Source organism: Rattus norvegicus, chromosome 9 (assembly GCF_036323735.1).
Source record: "Rattus norvegicus strain BN/NHsdMcwi chromosome 9, GRCr8, whole genome shotgun sequence".
Lineage (NCBI taxonomy): Eukaryota > Metazoa > Chordata > Mammalia > Rodentia > Muridae > Rattus > Rattus norvegicus.
In genome coordinates, this window is record NC_086027.1 from 82160864 (window position 1) to 82179158 (window position 18295).

General features: G+C 40.8%; 1 long non-coding RNA gene across 3 annotated transcripts; it reads right to left on the reverse strand.

Moving 5' to 3' along the window:
- Positions 1 to 323: 323 nt before the first annotated feature.
- Positions 324 to 18277, reverse strand: LOC102548321 (uncharacterized). Of its 3 annotated transcripts, XR_010055027.1 has the most exons (5): positions 17973 to 18259; positions 16704 to 16880; positions 7077 to 7174; positions 5666 to 5825; positions 324 to 1598 (listed from the first exon to the last, which is right to left on the reverse strand). It is a non-coding gene; the product is annotated as an uncharacterized LOC102548321 (long non-coding RNA). The 3 variants fall into 3 exon arrangements; XR_005489200.2 differs by lacking the exons at positions 324 to 1598; positions 5666 to 5825 and adding an exon at positions 6497 to 6667; XR_357124.5 differs by lacking the exons at positions 324 to 1598; positions 5666 to 5825; positions 7077 to 7174 and adding an exon at positions 15013 to 15524 and having other exon boundaries at positions 17973 to 18277.
- Between the last annotated feature and the right edge of the window lie 18 nt (positions 18278 to 18295).

An 18295-nucleotide genomic window follows, 5' to 3' on the forward strand; every position in this document is an offset into this window, starting at 1 on the left:
TAAAAGAAGGCCTCAGGACCCCTGGATTTAGAGTTACAGGCAGTTCTGAGCTCCCTGATATGGGCAAAAGGGGGTGGTGGTGGAAAAGCTTTTCTTTTTTCTTTCTGCAAGTGTTAGTTGAGTGCTGGGCCAAGCAGGAAGTGGTCAGCTAAAGAATGTTAGGTGGTAGACATCTCTCCTGGCTGTCCTTTCTTAGAGGCCAACAGAGCTGGGAAGACAAGAATGTGGGAAAACATGTGGAAATGCAAATTACATCATTTCAGAAATTATCATTTAACCAAAATAGATGAACTTTACAGACTATCATAACCCTGGCAACCGTCCTTGACTTTTATTTATTCATTTTTTGAGATAGGTGAAAGGTGGGCATAGTTAATGTTTTCATAGTTTTTTTTTTTCTTTTGGGTAGGGGTGATGTCATCAGGGGGTATGGTCTTGGAACAGCCACCGATGTAGGAAAATTTGAAGCAGAAGGATGTTGTGAGAAAGGAACCCTTCTTCAATATGAGGTTTTGGGCTTCAGAAATGTTTTATTTGTCAACTATGTTTATGTCCACATTATTCTGAAGATATGACAACAGCTTTCGCTTGGAACAGGGAGATGGTCAGTGTTTGTTTCTCTTTAGTCTTTCCAAAACGGTGTGACTCTTACTCCTTTCTAGTTGCTGCCATGCCATCTGCATGAAAACTCTTTATAAAAATAAGTCATATTTGATTATTATTTCTCATGTTCTGATGGCCTTTCTCTAAACAGTATGATATTCTCTTGTTTTGTCTGATGAGCCAAACATGCTTGTAAGGGTAGAAGTGGGTGGCCAAATTATCTGACCAATGCTGTCCAATATGGTAGCCACATGTGGTTGTTGGGCACTTGAAATATGAGCTATGCAACTGAGAGCTGAATTTTTAATTCAGTTTAAAAACTGACATACACGCACTTCAGTTTCTGGATGAAGTAGGTATGAAATAACTCGAGAGTGTTTCAACTGTAAGTTTTATGAGCTGGAAAATCAAGCCTTGCTAAAGATTTCAGCGTTTAAACTGAATTGTGCTCATTTAATAAAATACACACCAGGCTTACAGGGGTATAAGGAAGGAAGAATATAAAATATCTTGTTAATTTTAAAATATTGGTTCCACACTAAAATAATATCTCATTTCCACTGGATGAAATAAAATGTATTATTAAAATTAATTTCAACTGTTTCTCTTACTTCTTTATGTGGCTACTGGAACACAGAGAACTGCGAATGTGGTTCCTATTATGTTCTATTGAGCAAGGTTGGTCTGAGCTATGTCATTTCCTTATTTCATGACTGCTCTGGGATATAGTCAAATATATCATCTAACGCCACAGCATGTTAGGGGTTACTATAGAAATTAACAGTATCATTCGTCAAGTTCGCCTCCACCTCTACCTGTGTACAGCAGCCATCTTGGTACCTAGGCGTTTCCTTGCAAGTCTTTCAGTTCTTTGAATTTACACATATGATTTCTGTGGTTTTGTGATTTTGGTCTATCTTGGTTGTTCAAGAAAGGTTGGAACAACCTTCCTGCCTCAGCCTCCAGCGTGTACTGCTGCGTCTCATTTGTTAATTCTGCAACACAGGGAAATAGCAGGACATTCAGAAAAATACATGGAGAGGTTTCAAGGGAGATAGTCAGACTTTTTACTGTAAACTTCTTTTCTACAGATAAACAGGTGATCTTTAGATCGTTCAAGTTTAAACTGCTCTGCAGTGGTACCCCCAGGCCACTGCAGGTCAGTGTTCTTCCTATTACGCTGCACTCAAAGTGACTCGGGCCACAGACAGTCGTGGACATTATGACAAACCATTACAAAGCTCCAGACTAGCAAGTTATTAATGAAAGCCAGATGATGGACCACAAAACACGTCATCCGGAAGGTTGATTAGCTGGAATGGAACACACAGGGTTGAAAGATGGCAGGAGCCTGGGGTAGGAGGTAAGACTTGAAACCCTCACTCTGCTCTGATTGGGTTATGTCATTGGATAGGTCATCCCTCACACCCCACCCCTCTGATCATCTATCAAAGGAGAAGGTCAGAGCAGGAGGTCTCTTGGGTTCCTCCCTGCTCCTACAAGCCAAATTTCAATCAGTCTAATCCTGATCTCCAGCTGCAAAAATACCAGGTCAGCCCCCTGGGTTTGCAAATGCTAATATTACAGGCTAGCAACCATGTCATGCAGGGTGTGTGGTGAAGCACTTGGATAGCCAGCAGGCTTTGGGACTCTGCTTAACCTTGCTCCTGGCCAGGGACCTCCTCCTTATTGGTATCTGTGGTTCCACCACACATAGCTTGGCTGGGTCAAGTGAACTTATACTTTATTGAAACATTTTTCAAATGAGTGTATACTAATATCCACTGACAACCACGCAAGATAATCATCCTGAGCTTAACCACATTTTTATTAGTAGCTCTAAGTTCATTTCTTATTGGCTGAAAGTGTATGTTTTTCACCTGAGTATTATTCTACAGTTGTCTTAATAACTTAGAAGATTTTTTTTTACATTTAAACTGTTAATTCTTTCTTACCATTTGTTTAGTGTGTGTACACACATGCACACGTGCATGCACACATGCACACACGCATGCACACACATGTGGAAGCCAGAGGTTAACCTCAAATATTGTTCTTCAGGATCAGTCTGCTTTTCATTTGAGACAGGGTCTCTCACTAGCCTCGTACTTACCGGGTGGACTAGGCAACTCGGCCGGCAACGGCCCAGGAATCTGCCTGTCTGCCGCTTCCTCAACCTTGGGATTATGCTTCTACATTATTATTTTACATGCATTCCGGAGGTTGAACTTGGGTCCATGTACTTATGAGGCCAGTACTTTACCAACTTGGCTAGTTTTTCAGTATCTTGTAATTTTTAAAGTACGTTCCCCCCCCCAGTGTATGACTCACTTCATATTTTTGTGCATAATTTAGTATTTTATAACAATTGATTCATGTGTTTTTTTTAAAATTTTTTTATACTGAGAATTGAACTTGCATTCTAGGCAAAAACTCATATCCCCAGATATAGGACTTTTATTTTATTGTATTGTATTTTATTTTATGTGGCCACATAAGGACATGCACATTTCATGCACTTATTTAGTATACTTTGAACATATTCTTCACTCTCTATTAACATTTTAAATTATATTTTTGTCAGACAATTTATTGTTAAGCCCTTTCTCTACTCTCCATCAAATAATTTCATGTATTAATAGCTGTGCATTTTTCTCTTTATGACCTATGATATAAAATAAGAAAATGACCATATTTTCTCTGGATAGTCGCTGATCTACTACAACATTTATTAAATCAATTCTCCTATCCTGTATTACCTTCTCTATTCACTTTATCTAGCCTATCATTGACACCATGGGAAAAACTTTTTCTTAAGAATGGCACAATCATACTTAGCCAACTTAGTATGGCTGTTGGGATGAGAGGAAAGCGTGAAGAAAAGGGGCGAACGTAAGCAAATTATAATTTATATGCATATTATGGGAAGTTTGAATATATATTGGGGAATTTGGTTAAATAATGAGATATTTCATAAACTTTATTTGATGCTACATTGAGTAGTACACATAGTGAGCAAACAAGAAATCCTCTCTGGAATCAAGGAGAGTTTCAAGGCTGATCAAAAAACTTTATCATTGTGTAGACAAATGGCCTGAAAAATCTCAATATGGTTTGGATTATCTCTTCCTGATGTAGATGGGGGGGCACATAGATTTACTAGGATTGACCCAGGGAATTGACCAGACAAGATACATATTCTACCATTGAGCCATACCCATAGGTACACTTAATTTTAAAACATTGCTGTCGTCGTCGTCGTCGTCGTCGTCATCATCATCATCATCATCATCACCATCATCATCATCTACTAAAAGTTGTACCAGGTCATATTCATTCCCGTAGTTTTATGACCAAGTAGTTTTAGTGGGAACACAAAGTCACAAAAGAGGGACAGCCACTCTGCTGGTCTCTTGGGTCAGTTATCCTCTTTACAGGGAAGGATGCCAGCTGCTTCTCTGATCAAAGCCAAAGTGCTTATAAACAACAAAGAAATGATGGGTCCTACAGATTCATCCAGCTCAGGGAAGTAGGCCTCATAGAACATCTGGGCTACAGAAAAACTCCCCAATCCTCCAAGTTCATTATTTCTGAACCACAGAGGCTGTACCCTGTGTTCTTTCAAGGTTAGAATTTGCTTTAATTGGGGAAATAAAACACAACACACCCTACTGATCCAGCACATGTTCCAGGAGGTTCCAAACTATACCCCCCACCCCCCAATGCTCTCAGAGCAGTCTGCAGAGGCTTTGGGGATGATGTGGTTGGTGTCAGTTGACCTCTCCAACTCTTTTTTCCTGGAGCACGCTAGCTCCGTTTTGGAGACAGCTAATCATGTCCTCAGCATCCTTAAGTGTGTTGCCATCCATTTGGACTCCAGTGTACACAGTATTTTTTTCTATGCCAAGAGATGTAGGAAACTTTGAATTAATAAGACTTGGGTTTGATCAAGGAAAAGCCCCTTGATTACAGAGCCTTTGCTTGTGAAAACGTGCCACATTCTGTTTAGCATGCTTTCTTGCTCTAATCCTCATTGGTCACAGTGCTCCTTTCCATTCAAAACTCTTACCCAGTTAACATCAAAAGAATGGTCAACATTAAGATTTTAAAAAAAATTGGCCCTTATGTACATGCCCTTCCTGACTCAAGATTATATGTGAAAATCTACAGGACCTGTATTTATTTTGCATAGTATCTTAAATTTCTATGGTTTTTCTCTGTACAATCTCCTTAGCTACAGAGTTAACATGTAACACACATCAGAGTACCCAGCATGGTTGATCTTAACTATTCATCTATTCAAAGCACATAGGAAACAGTGAGCAGCTTCATCTTTTTGAGATAGTTTAGTTAGCAATGTTCAGAGAGGCAGGAGAATGATTCAGAAGACATTGTCATGTCCTGATGACGATGGATGATCTGGAGCAATGGATAGGGAGCACTGAGGGAATCTAAGGCTATTCTGAGGAGGCCTTCATCTCTGATTGACTCCTAGCCTTCAGGATTTAATAGTAGAAAGATGGAACCATGAAGATTCATAGGACACAAACTTAATTTAAGCAAAATGGGACTGTCTTATGTCTATTGCTGTGAAGAGACACCATCACCACAGCAATTCTTATAAAGGAAAACATTTAACCTGAGCTTACAGTCTAACAGTCTTAGAGCTTTAGTCCATCATCATCATGGTAGGAAACAATACAGAGATACTTGGTGTTTGAGAAAGTGCTGAGGTTTCTATATCTTGATTCAAAGTCAGCAGAAAGAGACTGTATCCACACTGAGTATAGGTTGAGCATATATGCGATGTCAAAGCCCCTCCTCCACAGTGATGACCTTCTCTGACAAGGCCACATCTCCTAATAGTGCTACTCCTTATGAGCCACACATTCAAGCACATGGGTCTATGGGGGCCAATCCTATTCAAACTGCCACAGGGATATTTAGTGGCCCTTGACTTTGGTGTGATTCTAGGAGTATAGTTGGTATTGGGCTCAGATGATTAGGTTTTAGCATTCTGTGTTGGCTCCAGTTTCAGGAAGATTCAACATCATTCCCTTACCTAGTCATCATTAAGTGCCAAGAGCTCCTTAGGGAGAGATGGGGCTTCATGAGTTCCTTCCCTCATTCACTCTTGGATGTTGACATGTCCCATTTTGTGTAAGTCTTGTGAAGGCAACCACAATTGCTCTGAGTTCATGGGTGCAATGGCCAGACCACGTCTAGAAAATAGAAGATAGTTTCAGACCATTCCTCTCCAGCCTTTGGCTCTAAATTTTTCCTGCTCCTTTTGAGATGTTCCCCGAGCCTTGAAGAGGGTGATGTGATTTACACCATTTTTGGGTCTCAGCCTTTAAAACATTCACACTTCTCAACACTTTGGCCAATTAGGAATTCTCCACTAACTATCACTGTGATCAGGCCCTTTCTTATATTTTTGGTTGTGAGCCTAGCCTTTAACGGCTGAGCCATCTCTCCAGCCCAGATCAGGCCCTTTCTTAAGGACTCTGGGAGCTTTAGTTTCTTTCTATTTTCATTACTACACCAATAATTCTATGTGAATATGTCAGATTTGTTAACACCCTATTGAAATGGCCCATCTCCAACAACACCCCAGAGATTTCATTGGCACAAAAAAAATGTCACTTTTTTCAAATTTGTAATTTTACTTCCTCAGTGTTGCTTAGGACTCTAATTCCTTCCTAGAAGCAGGTCAGGTTTGGGGCTATTATTTAGCAAGTAGCTCAAAAAGTTCTGAGTTGTTTTTACAGAAATTATTGAGAACTACTTTTAGAACTCAAGCTAGGACCCTAGAGTCCTCTGTACTACCTGTTCAATGTCACCTTCAAGCATAGAATGTGAAAAATCCCCACTCTAGGCATTTAGTGCCAGTTGCATAGACCACATTTTATTTATTTGTATTTTAGAAAGAATTTGAGCAAGAGCAGAGAGACCCTGAGCATTGAGCTGAACCAGGTTGTGAAGCTGGGATCTGTCAGTCTGTGTTGGCTTGAAGGATTTAGGACTCATTAACCAGCATCGGTCAGACTTTCATCCGGTGGCACTGGGGAGATAATTATTTCAATTCAATAGTTTTCAAAACTTAGCTTAGGTCTATCCATAAGATTTCACGGTATCTTTCCTTTGTTATTGCTTTTGTGGGAAATTAAAACTACCATCGAACAATGTAAGCTTCCTATCAGTCCCCAAAGTGTGCCAATGAGCTTTATTTGGAAATATTTTCTATAGATGACTCTCTGGTTTTTTTTTCACCAGTGTCACAATACTCCTTATTTAGTAGGGTCATACCAAATACTTTATCCTTGTGACTATGTTAATGGACAAAATGAACTCCTATCATTCCATTAAAAATTGTGCTGGGGCTAATGAATAAATTGCTCTCTGTTCAAGCATGAGAACCTGAGTTTGAATCTCCAGCATTCACACCAAAAGCTTGGCTTAGCAGTACACACCTATAATCCCAGTTCTGGGAGGTGGAGACAGGGGTATCCCTGTTGCTTGCTGGTCAGCCAGTAGCGCTAAATTGATGAGCTCCAGTGAGAGATGCTGTCTAAGAAAATAAGAAAAAGAGCAATTGGGGAAGGTACTTGACTTTGTGCTATGGTTTCCACATGCATGTGTAAATAATTGCACATACCTGTCCTTGAACACATACACAGGCACATACATGCACACACATATACTTGCACAACAGGTCAAATATTAAGGTTCATTACATATATAATGAGATATTTAATTTTAGCTCATTTTCTCCATTCCGTGTATTATAATATGATAAAATAAGTATACACATATACTCAGACACAGAAACATGTGTGTGTGTGTGTGTGTGTGTGTGTGTATATATATATATATACATATATGAAATACACAAAATAATAGTTGCTGTCTGGACTATGAGTACTCCTTGGAGGCCCACATGTTAAATGCCTTGTCCCCAAAGCAGTGCTGTTGGAGATGCTTTAAGATGTAGGGCCTTTTGGGAATTCATTAGGTCATTGGGAGTTTGCCTTTAAAAGAGATTTTGAGGTCCTATTATATGATGTTTTTATCTTTAGTGTCCTGCTTGTTGGGTGAATAATTTCCTTGGCCGATCATTTCTGCTATGATATCCCATCATGCCATGGGTGCCAAGTGACAGACCTGAAGCCTCTGAAACTATGAAACAAATATAAGCGCTTTGTCTTTATATGTCGAGTATCTTGGGCATTTGCTATCCTGAGTGAGAATGGGTGAACAGACATCTCTGTAGCATATGAACTTACATAGGAATGCAAAGCAAAAAGCCTATATTAAATTGTGATAACATCATCTTATTCCATTTTGATGAAATCCTTGCAATCAACATGTAAGTTATTAAAATATAGACACTGGAGAGCTGGAGAGAATAAGAGTGATTAAGAGTACTGGCTGCTCTTCCAGAAGACCTGGGTTCAATTCCCAGCACCAACATGTCAGCTTACAGCTTTTTGTAACTCCAGTTCTAGGGGGTCTGGCACCCTGATACAGACATACATGCAGGCAAAACCCCAATACATGTGAAATAAAATAAATAAATTGAAAACCCAAACATTGGCATGACTTAATTTTTCTCAATGAATACACTTTGACAATTACCACTAAAATCAACTAATCACACATTTAGTGTCTAGAAAAGAAATTCAAGGCATGAGTTATTACTGTTAAGCTCACACATTTTGATTTCTGGAACCAAGTTAAAATTGGAGAAATTGGTGCTCTAATTTTTCATTCTTTGGGCCTTTCCCTAATTTTCCACAGCAATGCCAACAATCCTTAGCTGTTTCCAAAAGCCATTCTCTCGGATCTCGTTTTCTTTCTCTTCAGTTAACGCTGCCAATTCTCAGCTCAGGAGCTCCCTCCAAACTAGGTCTGTTTCTATCCTGAGGTTCCTGGGCCCTGAGTTCTCAGGTATGTTGTGCTTTGTGGCCCTTACAACACAACCTCAGTAGGAACCTCTCTGAACTTAGACCACTCCCAATCCACTCTGTAAACACCCAGCATCCCAGTCACTCCCAGCTTGGATGTCTGTTGCCCTACACTGCCTCGCTTCTCTTCCCTTCTACTGGTGATGTAGGAGACACAGAGGGGTATATTTGATGGAAAAGAAATTAAGTGGCTGCAATATCCAGTCAAAGGACACATAAGCAAAAAAAGAAAAGAAGGAAGGAAGGAAAGAAAATGGAGAGAAAGAAAGAAAAGAAAGGAAAAGAATCTAATGATAGGGTGTAGAGAACTTTGCTCATGACCTGACTTCTGTCCCTGTTGACACTGACCAAGGTCCACAGCTGCCAAGTCATTCTGAGTTGTCAGGATGTCCTTCGTAGATGTCACAGAAAGACATGTGTTGGTATGCCTGAATGAGTGGATCAAAGTTTCAATCAACCACAGATAAGCATCCATCTCTGCCAGGGAAGGAAAGGAATATAGGCAAAATATCTTTGCCCTGGGACTTCTTAGCTAGATGAAGAGATTTTAAAAAAGAAGCGCAACTTACAAGGATAAGTGAGACCTTTAGACCATGTGCTCCATGAGCACTTGGGAGATGCACACAAAAATAATAATCTCCTACCATGTATAGGGGCAGTTATGCTAGGAACTTTTGGTCCACAAGGCAGAGGGAGCATAGTCGGATTTAAAATGAGGAAAAGCCAAAACATTAAGATCACAGGTCTGCCACTTGCATTTGTCACTTTATTTCACAGAGGTTCAGCTTTCGGCTGGCATGTGTAATGGAGTCCCAAGTGCATGCTATGTAATGCATTTTCCAACTGGATTGTACTTATTAATTCTCTTGGCAGTTCCATCAAGTGTGAAGTATTGTTCAAAGTTAATTCTTCTCCTTAAATACTGGAACCATGTCAGAGATTGTTCTTCAGGGAGAATCCTCAGAGCTTTCTTGTCTTCTGTCCAAAGGAACTATTCCCATTAGATTGCAGGAAAAGCTTCCTAGAAGACCCAATCCTTGTGGAGTCTCCTGGTATCTTGTTCCACTTTAGCTTTTTCTGTGTTTCCCAGAGATACAGATGTGCGAATGTACAGCCAGAAGAATGAGCTCAGGCCTGAGCAGGTCAGCTGGCTCAGTGCATTGGAAGAATTCTCATCCCAGAGCCAGTCTCTGAAACAAATTTCCTTGCACTTACTTGCTTTGACATAAGGGTGGAGAATGTAACTTGAAAAGTCTGAGGTCTGGGTTCAACTCACAAAGCCAGGGAGTGAACATGGAAGATGTAAACAAGAGAAAATGCATGGGTCTGCTCTTGAAAGAAGAGTAAGTGCTTATTACCATGTAAAATGCTTTCCCGACCTCTATCTTTCATATCCATTGGTTACTTCTTCTGATACTGACTTCATAGTTTTCTTCTAAGAAATGTAAGATTCTTTTCTGTTCCTTTCTGTAGTCATGGCCAGAGATGAACAGAGCAAAGATATTTCTAATTTTGACAGAATGAATAAATGGGGTTGTGCTATCTGGGAGGGTTCTTTAAGAACCTGGTCTGCCTTCATCCTCACCATCATCAACATCTGGAAATGATGCTGACCTTGATGACACTGACATAACACAGATGCTAGCTGATGTCTACTGTATATTTTCTAGTTGCCCTTTATTCACCTAGTATTGCGCATGGATTAAAATAATGTATTTTCACAGTAACCATTCAAGATAAATCACATAATTATCAGTTTTTTTTTCACATAAAAGAGAGAAAAAGTTCATAAAGATGAAATAGAGCCCCATAAGTTCTAAACCTAATCTTGTCTGTCAATGTTGCTTCCTGGTGGGAAATGGTGGGAAAGCTTTAAGTGCTTTACCTCTGTCTCTAGCTCTGTGTTTCCTGGAAATCCTGCCTTAGGACAACTGTGCTGTGATCCCTTCCAGAGTGGGATTCTAGAGAGAGCCTTGTTCCCTGCTCTTAAGAGGTAAGTTGAGCCACAATCTTATTGTTTTACTGTCAACCTGTTCTATCCTCTATTGACTTCTCACCTTAAGCCCATCAGCCTCTTCTAAACTCCAAGTATGGTGCATTCCTTACAACATCAGCATCCCCTGGAGATATGGGAACGCAGTTTCAAGTGCAGTCTGTACGTCTGCTGAGCCAAATATATTTTCTCCCAAAATTCCCCCAGTGAATCCTATGTATGAAGGGTTGAGAAGGATTCCTGTAGGTGCTAGACAACATTCACAGTTCTGACATGTTCCTTTCCCTTCCCTTCCCTTCCCTTCCCTTCCCTTCCCTTCCCTTCCCTTCCCTTCCCTTCCCTTCCCTTCCCTTCCCTTCCCTTCCCTTCCTTTCCTTAGAATTCATAGTGGTTTAGAGGCATTTTCTATGTAGCAAAGCATGTTTAGAACTGTTGTGAGTTAAGAATTTTGTGTTAGCATTACATATGTCAAGTGATTTATATTTTTCAAAATCCTTTCAGAATAACTTCTTAGAAACTTTGAAATGTACAAAGTAGATATTATAAGCCTTGTTTCCCATATGAGGATCAGAGGTCTAATTAAATAATCTGGTTCTTTTACCTGGTTGAATGGACTTGAGACTAAAATCTAGGCTCTCGAACTTATTTCATGTCAGGTGAAAAGAACACTCCATCAGCTCTCCCTCCAATGGTTCCCAGGTCTGTGTTTCTCAGCAATTGGTTTATATCCATTATCCAACAGATGGAGGATAATCCTTAAGTAAGTAGATTCCTGGGCTCTATTCAATGACATAATGGATCCTTCGTGGTCCTTAAAACTTGAGAATCACTTCCTTGGGTGATTAGAGCAATGGGGCTTAAAGAAGACTGGATGAGGACATCAGACCCATGTTAATGAGACTTAAGTTCACAGGGTGGGAGTGGGGGACTTGACATGGAGTGGGAAGAACATTTTCTCCTAAGTGCCCAGCAGCTGAAAGGCTGCCGAGAGGGTTGAGAGAGAACAACAGAGTTGGTCATGACAGTAAATATTGGTACTGCTTTGGGTGTGGCAGTAAAACAGAAAGCAACCAACTGTGGAAAGAGGAGCAAGGATGATGGGTGATGGTCCACAAGCTAGGAAAGGGAGGGATGAGAGAGAGCGGACATCTTTGGAAATTAGAACAGGAAGTAGCATAAATAACAGAAGGGGGAAAGGAAGGACAAAGCAGCAGTGGAGAAAGGGAGATGAGCATGTGAGGGGAGGGGCTTAGGGGCTGATAGATGAAAAAGGAAGAAAACAAAGGGGTGGGTAAGCCCCAGTAGGGGTCAGAGGACCTTTCTTTGGGGATATCTTTGGCCCAGGTGTCTGGTGACTGGTCTTTGTCATGGTGATATAAGCATCACACAATAGATTGGCAGTGAGTGGATCTGTGAGGCTGTAACTCCCTGGACACTGTTGGGATCCCAGCCACGTCTGAATGTAGACATGGGTTTAAGTAAGTTAAGAACTATAGTGCTGGGCTGGGGATTTAGCTCAGTGGTAGAGCGCTTACCTAGGAAGCACAAGGCCCTGGGTTCGGTCCCCAGCTCCGAAAAAAAAGAAACAAAAAAAAAAAAAAGAACTATAGTGCTTCTATAAGGAAAGACAGGGCAAAATTTAACCTTAGGATGAAAAAAGACACAAAATTTAAGGACAATAAATAATTAAATTAAGATCAAATGATCTTTTGAAAAATAATGAGAAAAATAGAAATAAGCCACAGACTGGAAGACAAGATTTATATGCTGATGCACCTTACCCCAGTTTAGAATAAAATCTTGAGTCAGTAATAAGAAAGCAATCGACTTTTAACAGGATCAAAAGGCCTGAGCAAACAATTTATGGGGAAAACTGAAGAGGGAAAACATGTATATGAAAAGACAACATCATTTGCCATCAAGGAGATGTCAAATGTAAATAAGATACCAGCACTTAAAATGACCGAAGCATGGTGTCATCAATGGGGACAGTGTACAATGCTAATTCTTATTCACTGGCTGTAGGAAGACAGAATACTAAAGGTAACTCCAGAATGGAGTTTTTAAGTTCATATGCCATATATATATATATATATATATATATATATATATATATATATATATATATATATATGTGTGGTATGATACTGCCTTAAATCTCAGAACTTTAGAGGCAGAGGCAGTAAGAATTCTGTAAGTTTGAGGTCAGCTTTTTCTGCAGAGCAAGTTCTAAGCTAGCCATTGTTATATAGTAAGACTCTATCAAAAAATTAAAAACACATACAACAGACACACACACACACACACATACACACACACACACATACACACACACACCAGTATTTGTATTGGTATGTATTCATCCAAGTGATCTGAAAACATGCTCACAGAAACCAATATGAGCATTTCTTTTAGCAGCCTTATCTATAATACTACTAGAGCTGTCTTTTAACAAACTACTGGGTAAACCAGCTAAGAACCTCTGTATAATGGAAGACTATCTATTTGCAGAAAAGAGTGAGTTATCATTCATAGTTAGCCTGTGAATCTAAAAATGCATATTGCTAAGTAAGAGAAACATGCTACTGCTACACGGTTGCCTCATGGGATTCCATTTCTATGACATTCCGGAAAGATAAAACCCTAGAGATAAAAAGTAGATCAGTGGTTGCCAAGGGTTGGAGTAGAGGTTGACTAGATGAGGTGCAGGGAGTTACATTTTAGGGCAGTAAAGCCATTCTCTGAGCTACGTCACTCGTGGATTCAAGACACTATGTATTTACCAAACCACATGGAATTTTAGAGCCCTGAGAGTGAAATCTTAATGCACCCAAATTAAAGAAATCCAATTAGGAGACCAAGAGATTCCGGGATGAAATGCAGACAGTAATGAAAGGAATCTAAGGGCATTACAAATGTGTGACGTAACCCCACTGAACAGGGTAGGAGGAAGACATAGAGCTGACATAGGCAACTTTGGAACTACTGTGGAAGACTAGGCAAGGAGCACTAAGTACATGAGTGGTACCACAGTCTGGGTGGTAAAATGTTCAAGCCACTGCACTGGTATAACAAGCTGAAACAAATCAGTAATGGATATGAATTCTGAGGACCACACTGCTAGAGAGGATTAGCACACAGAGCAAGAGGGAAGATTAGAATGAACCACGAGGTTCAGATCAAAGTTGGTACCAACAGCATGGATTCGTGTTTGGCCAGATAGCTAGGCAGATGAACCAGGTTACCACACCTTATACATGTACCTTCTCTAACTCAGTGTGCTGAAAGGGTCTATAAGCCACATCTTCTAAATATCACTTAGCACAGCTGCTCCCCAGATCTCACTGTTTAAGGACATTTTCTAATAAGAGCTAGAGAAATCCCTTAAAGAGAAGGCCAATTCTCAGATTCTCTCGGGTAATATACAAGAGGAGCTGGGAGCATCTCATACTGCCAGGAAATGAGCCAATGCTCAATTAATAAAGTGTTCGAAGTGTATTGAAAGAATGCCAGGAACAACTGAAAGAGCTCCACATGGCCGAAGCTGAGACAACTTGAGTGATAAAACATGCGCAATAGTAGTCTTACTAGTGAAGCATAAGGTATCAACTGACCCAGGAGTTCCTGTTGACATAATTAACAGCTTGAATGAATGAATGAGAAAGCAGACTTCATGCTTATGAAGTCAGAATAATGTATGCACTCACCCTTCCCTATCTTGCAAGGATGAGCTGCACACCGATTTACTCTACAGTTTGGAAATGGGAAACAAAAGATGAACTTTATAGCGGGGAATCTGAACAGTGTGTGCTTTTATTTTTGCTTTTTTTTTTTTTTGATGTTGTTGTCTGGAATTCTCTGTGTATTCCAGTCTCATTCCCTCTATGCGTCTTCCTATAGCTACTCAATAGTGTGCTGTGTTTCCATTTCTCTAAACCGATTTGGTCAAGGTCCCCGAGAAGAGTAGCCAGTATAATTCCACTTATTTTTTCATAAATATTCACTCATCATAGGCCTGGTACTTGTGATGCATAAGAATCTCATGCAACCAAAGAGTTACAGTCTAGAAAAAGAGAATGCAATGATTAATTAATTAATTAACGTGCCATAGAAATTATGGATGAACCTTTAAGATAGTCCCTTAAAGTAGTAGCCAAGCATCTCTGTCCCCAGCATGTCTATACCTTTGCATGCTGCACTAGGTCTTAAGGAGAAGAGAGTGGCTAGTTTGGAAGACAATGTAGTGGAGTGAACAGCATGGACCAAGGCCTATAGCATATTCATGAATGAGCTCGCTGGATGGTAGGAGATGACCCTGGGAGGCAAAGTTGAGGTCAGATTATGGAGAACCATACCAAAGGGTTGAGGGAGAGATGATATGAAATAAAGGATATGAAAGAACTGCTTAATATGGGTTATGCAGGGGACATACTCAAGTAATAGCAGCCATTACAACACCATATTGTCTTTATTTAACAATTTTTAAGGAGAATACAGGATCTCATGGTATCCCTGGCTAGCCTGGAGGCTATACAGCCCTGGAGATGGGGTTAAGGCATGTGCCCCACAGCCTGGGCTTCGTGCTTCCTAGGCAAGCACTCCACTAACTGAACTCCATTCTCAGCTTTAGAACTGTTGTGAAGTCTACTTTAGCTCCTGTGTATGGGCTGAAGCACACTCTTCCATGGAAGAAAGAGCAAAGCTATTTGCCATACTTTTTCAAGAAATGCCATAGCCTTCCCCATACACAGCAAGGAGAGACATCCTTCTGGCTTCCTCTAGCACAGGGCATGTGGAGATCCTGCCGAGAACAAGAATCATGTGTGGACTTGAGTAACAGCTCCATGCAGGTTCTGATGGTTCCAGGGCCTGCATCTGCCTCCAGGGGTTTCCTACCACTTCTCATTCCTGGAGTCTCCATGTCTTTATTTTCTTCCCACAGCCTCAAAGGACAGACGACCCTGAGTTAGACAGGAGAGCAAGTTCTTGTCTGCTGCTACATCTTCTTACAATGCCTACCTGACTCCCCTCCTTCTTACTCCAGAGGTAGCAGAAATGTGAAAACCATTAAGTGCAGGAGGGGTTGTCAGGTTCTTTGGCTGTCTGAGGGGAAATAGAAGACATCTCATTCATATTATCCACTTGGTAGGAAGAAGCTGCCGGAAAGGGTCCTTTAGACATGAGTGGTCAAAGGAAGTAGATGGTTTTCTCATTAACTATTGACAGTCTGCTAGTTTTGCAGATGTTGTCTGGTGACCAGAACAGCACCTCTATCCCCAACCCTCCCTGGGCATCAGAAGCTGCAGGGACTCAGAGGGACTTTAAGTCATACCTAAGCAACAAGGCCTTTGATTCTTGTACTAAGCACATACCTACAGACCCCAACTCTCCTTGCATAAGAGGAAGGCACATGAAGTTCACTTTCATTTGGAAGAAGAAGCAGGGAAGCAAGGGAGCTCATTTGTACGCAGACAAGGCCTACAGGTACATAGTACTGAGGTCTACATGAGAAAATAAATGTATATCCCTGTTGTGTGTCTGGGGTGTTCCCATCTCTGTAATTGCCACAGTAGGATGCACAGTGGTCAGGACGCAGAGTGGTAGTGAGGATCTAGGGTTAATAGTCCTGATAGACTGACTCATGGCAGTCTCTTTCCTATAACCCACATACCTCTGCCTTGCTCTTTCCTATTTTCCCACTGTGTCCTAGTTACTGTCTTACCATTCTGACAGAAAACCCTGACAAAGGCAAGTAGGAGAGAAAAGATTTTGGCTTATAGAGAGATACAGTCTGTGGCTGCAGGCAAGCCACTGTAGCACACAGAGAATGTGTGGTGGTGGCAGGAGCAAGAGGCTTCCTGGTCTCACTATATCCACCTCAGGAAGCTGAGAGAAAATAGGAAGTGGGGGTAGGCTAAAAAGTCTCAAGGCCCACCCTCAGTGGCCCCCACTTCCTCTAGCAAAGCTCTTCTTAGTAAACACTCTACAATGGGGCCCCAAACAGTTTAAACCTATGAGCCTATGGAGGACACTGCATATTCAAATTACAACAGTTTCCTACCAGGAAGGCTGGCTTCTTGTGCAAGTAGCTTAGGAAGTGAAACACGATTATTGACAACTTCAATGGCCCAGACACTTACCAAGCTTTGTACCTCAGATCTCTTTTAGTTCCTCTAGGATCCTGTAAGATAGATGCCATTGTCCTCTGAGTTTCAAGAAATGCATCTCTTAATCCAGGCTGGATTTCGCTGCCAGGGTTGTTAACTTTGAGGCATGGGCTCTTTCTATCATATTGCATGGTTCAAACGGTGGCTTTGCTACAGGGGGAAAAAGCACTTCTGGATGATGTTTTATGCTGAGAGTTATACAAAGAATAGCAAGAAAGAGGTAGTAGGTAAATGATTGTCTTTTTGTTTTTCTCTGAGGACTCATAATGCAGGGTCAGTATGTGGGCCACAGACTTTCTGATAGTCTCACTGAACATCAATACTTGGGTAGAAAATTAGTTCCCTCTGAAGTTCATTGTCTTTAGAACACTGGGCAGTTTCCAGCCAGTCTTTGCTCTGTTACTTGCTTCTGCCTCTCAGCTTTTTTGGGATGGCTTCCATCTCCATGGATTTTTATTTGCAACCCAAGATGAAGATGCCAATGGAAGAACCAAATAGATTTAGACCTCAGTGCAGCGTCACATCCTTTCTACGTGAAGTTTTATGGGTTATTGCTTCATTTCTAGGGCTTAAATTATTTCACATCACATGCAACACTGTTTTGCTGTGTTACATTATACGGTATTATCATATGATGTTATTTATAGTGTTATATGAAGGTGAATGAGATAATGCCTATGAGATTGCTAACAGATTTGCACACATATTGCAAACACCAGTATGTGACACATGTATTGTCCTTGTAACAATACACAGCTCAGAGGCTTGTCTTTATAGCATTCTTCTTTTTTCAAATGTTACTTATGGCCCCTTGGCCCCAAATTCTTTTTTAGAGAAATCTGGTCCATCTAATAAATAGCCAGTGATTTTCAGTCACCTGAAGATTTATCAAACTTATGATTTATGACTTACATCTCCTGTTCACTGTTCCCATACCTACCACCTCTAGTTTGAAGAAGGTATTATTGAGCCAGCAATAAGGGCAATGTATCTCCCATTTCCCTTTAGCTTTGTTGCTATGGGCAAACTGGTCTCTCTCTTTTGTACCTTCAGTGCTGTCAGTTGTAAAAGAGCAATAATATCCCTCCCCCAACCCCCGGTTTTTCATAGATCTACCAAGAAAGCTCAACAGTGCATGCTGTGCAAAGTATATAGAAAGTTCTAGAAAGCTCTATAAATAAAAGGCATTGTATTCTTAGGAGAGTCTAAGGAGCTTTATGTTTTAGCTCTGTGATCATTTACCTTTTGATGTGGAGTAAGCAACCACACACACTGTGTCATATAACAATAAGCATTGATTCCCACACATCTGTAGAGCTGAGCTATTGCAAGCTGCCCTTGCTTGCACATGTGAAGGGTTCTGAAGTTTAGCTGAATATGCTGGGCTTGGCTGAAGCTTTGTAGCTCCACATGTTTCTCAGACTCTTCCTAGGATTGGACCAAGTAGGTCCTCAGAGCAGTGGGGGAATCCTAAGAAAGCCATCCTAGCACCTGAGGCTCTTGACAACGACTAGTCTTGGAATCGGCGCATCCTCTTTCCATTGGCCAGGAGAGTCACATGTCTG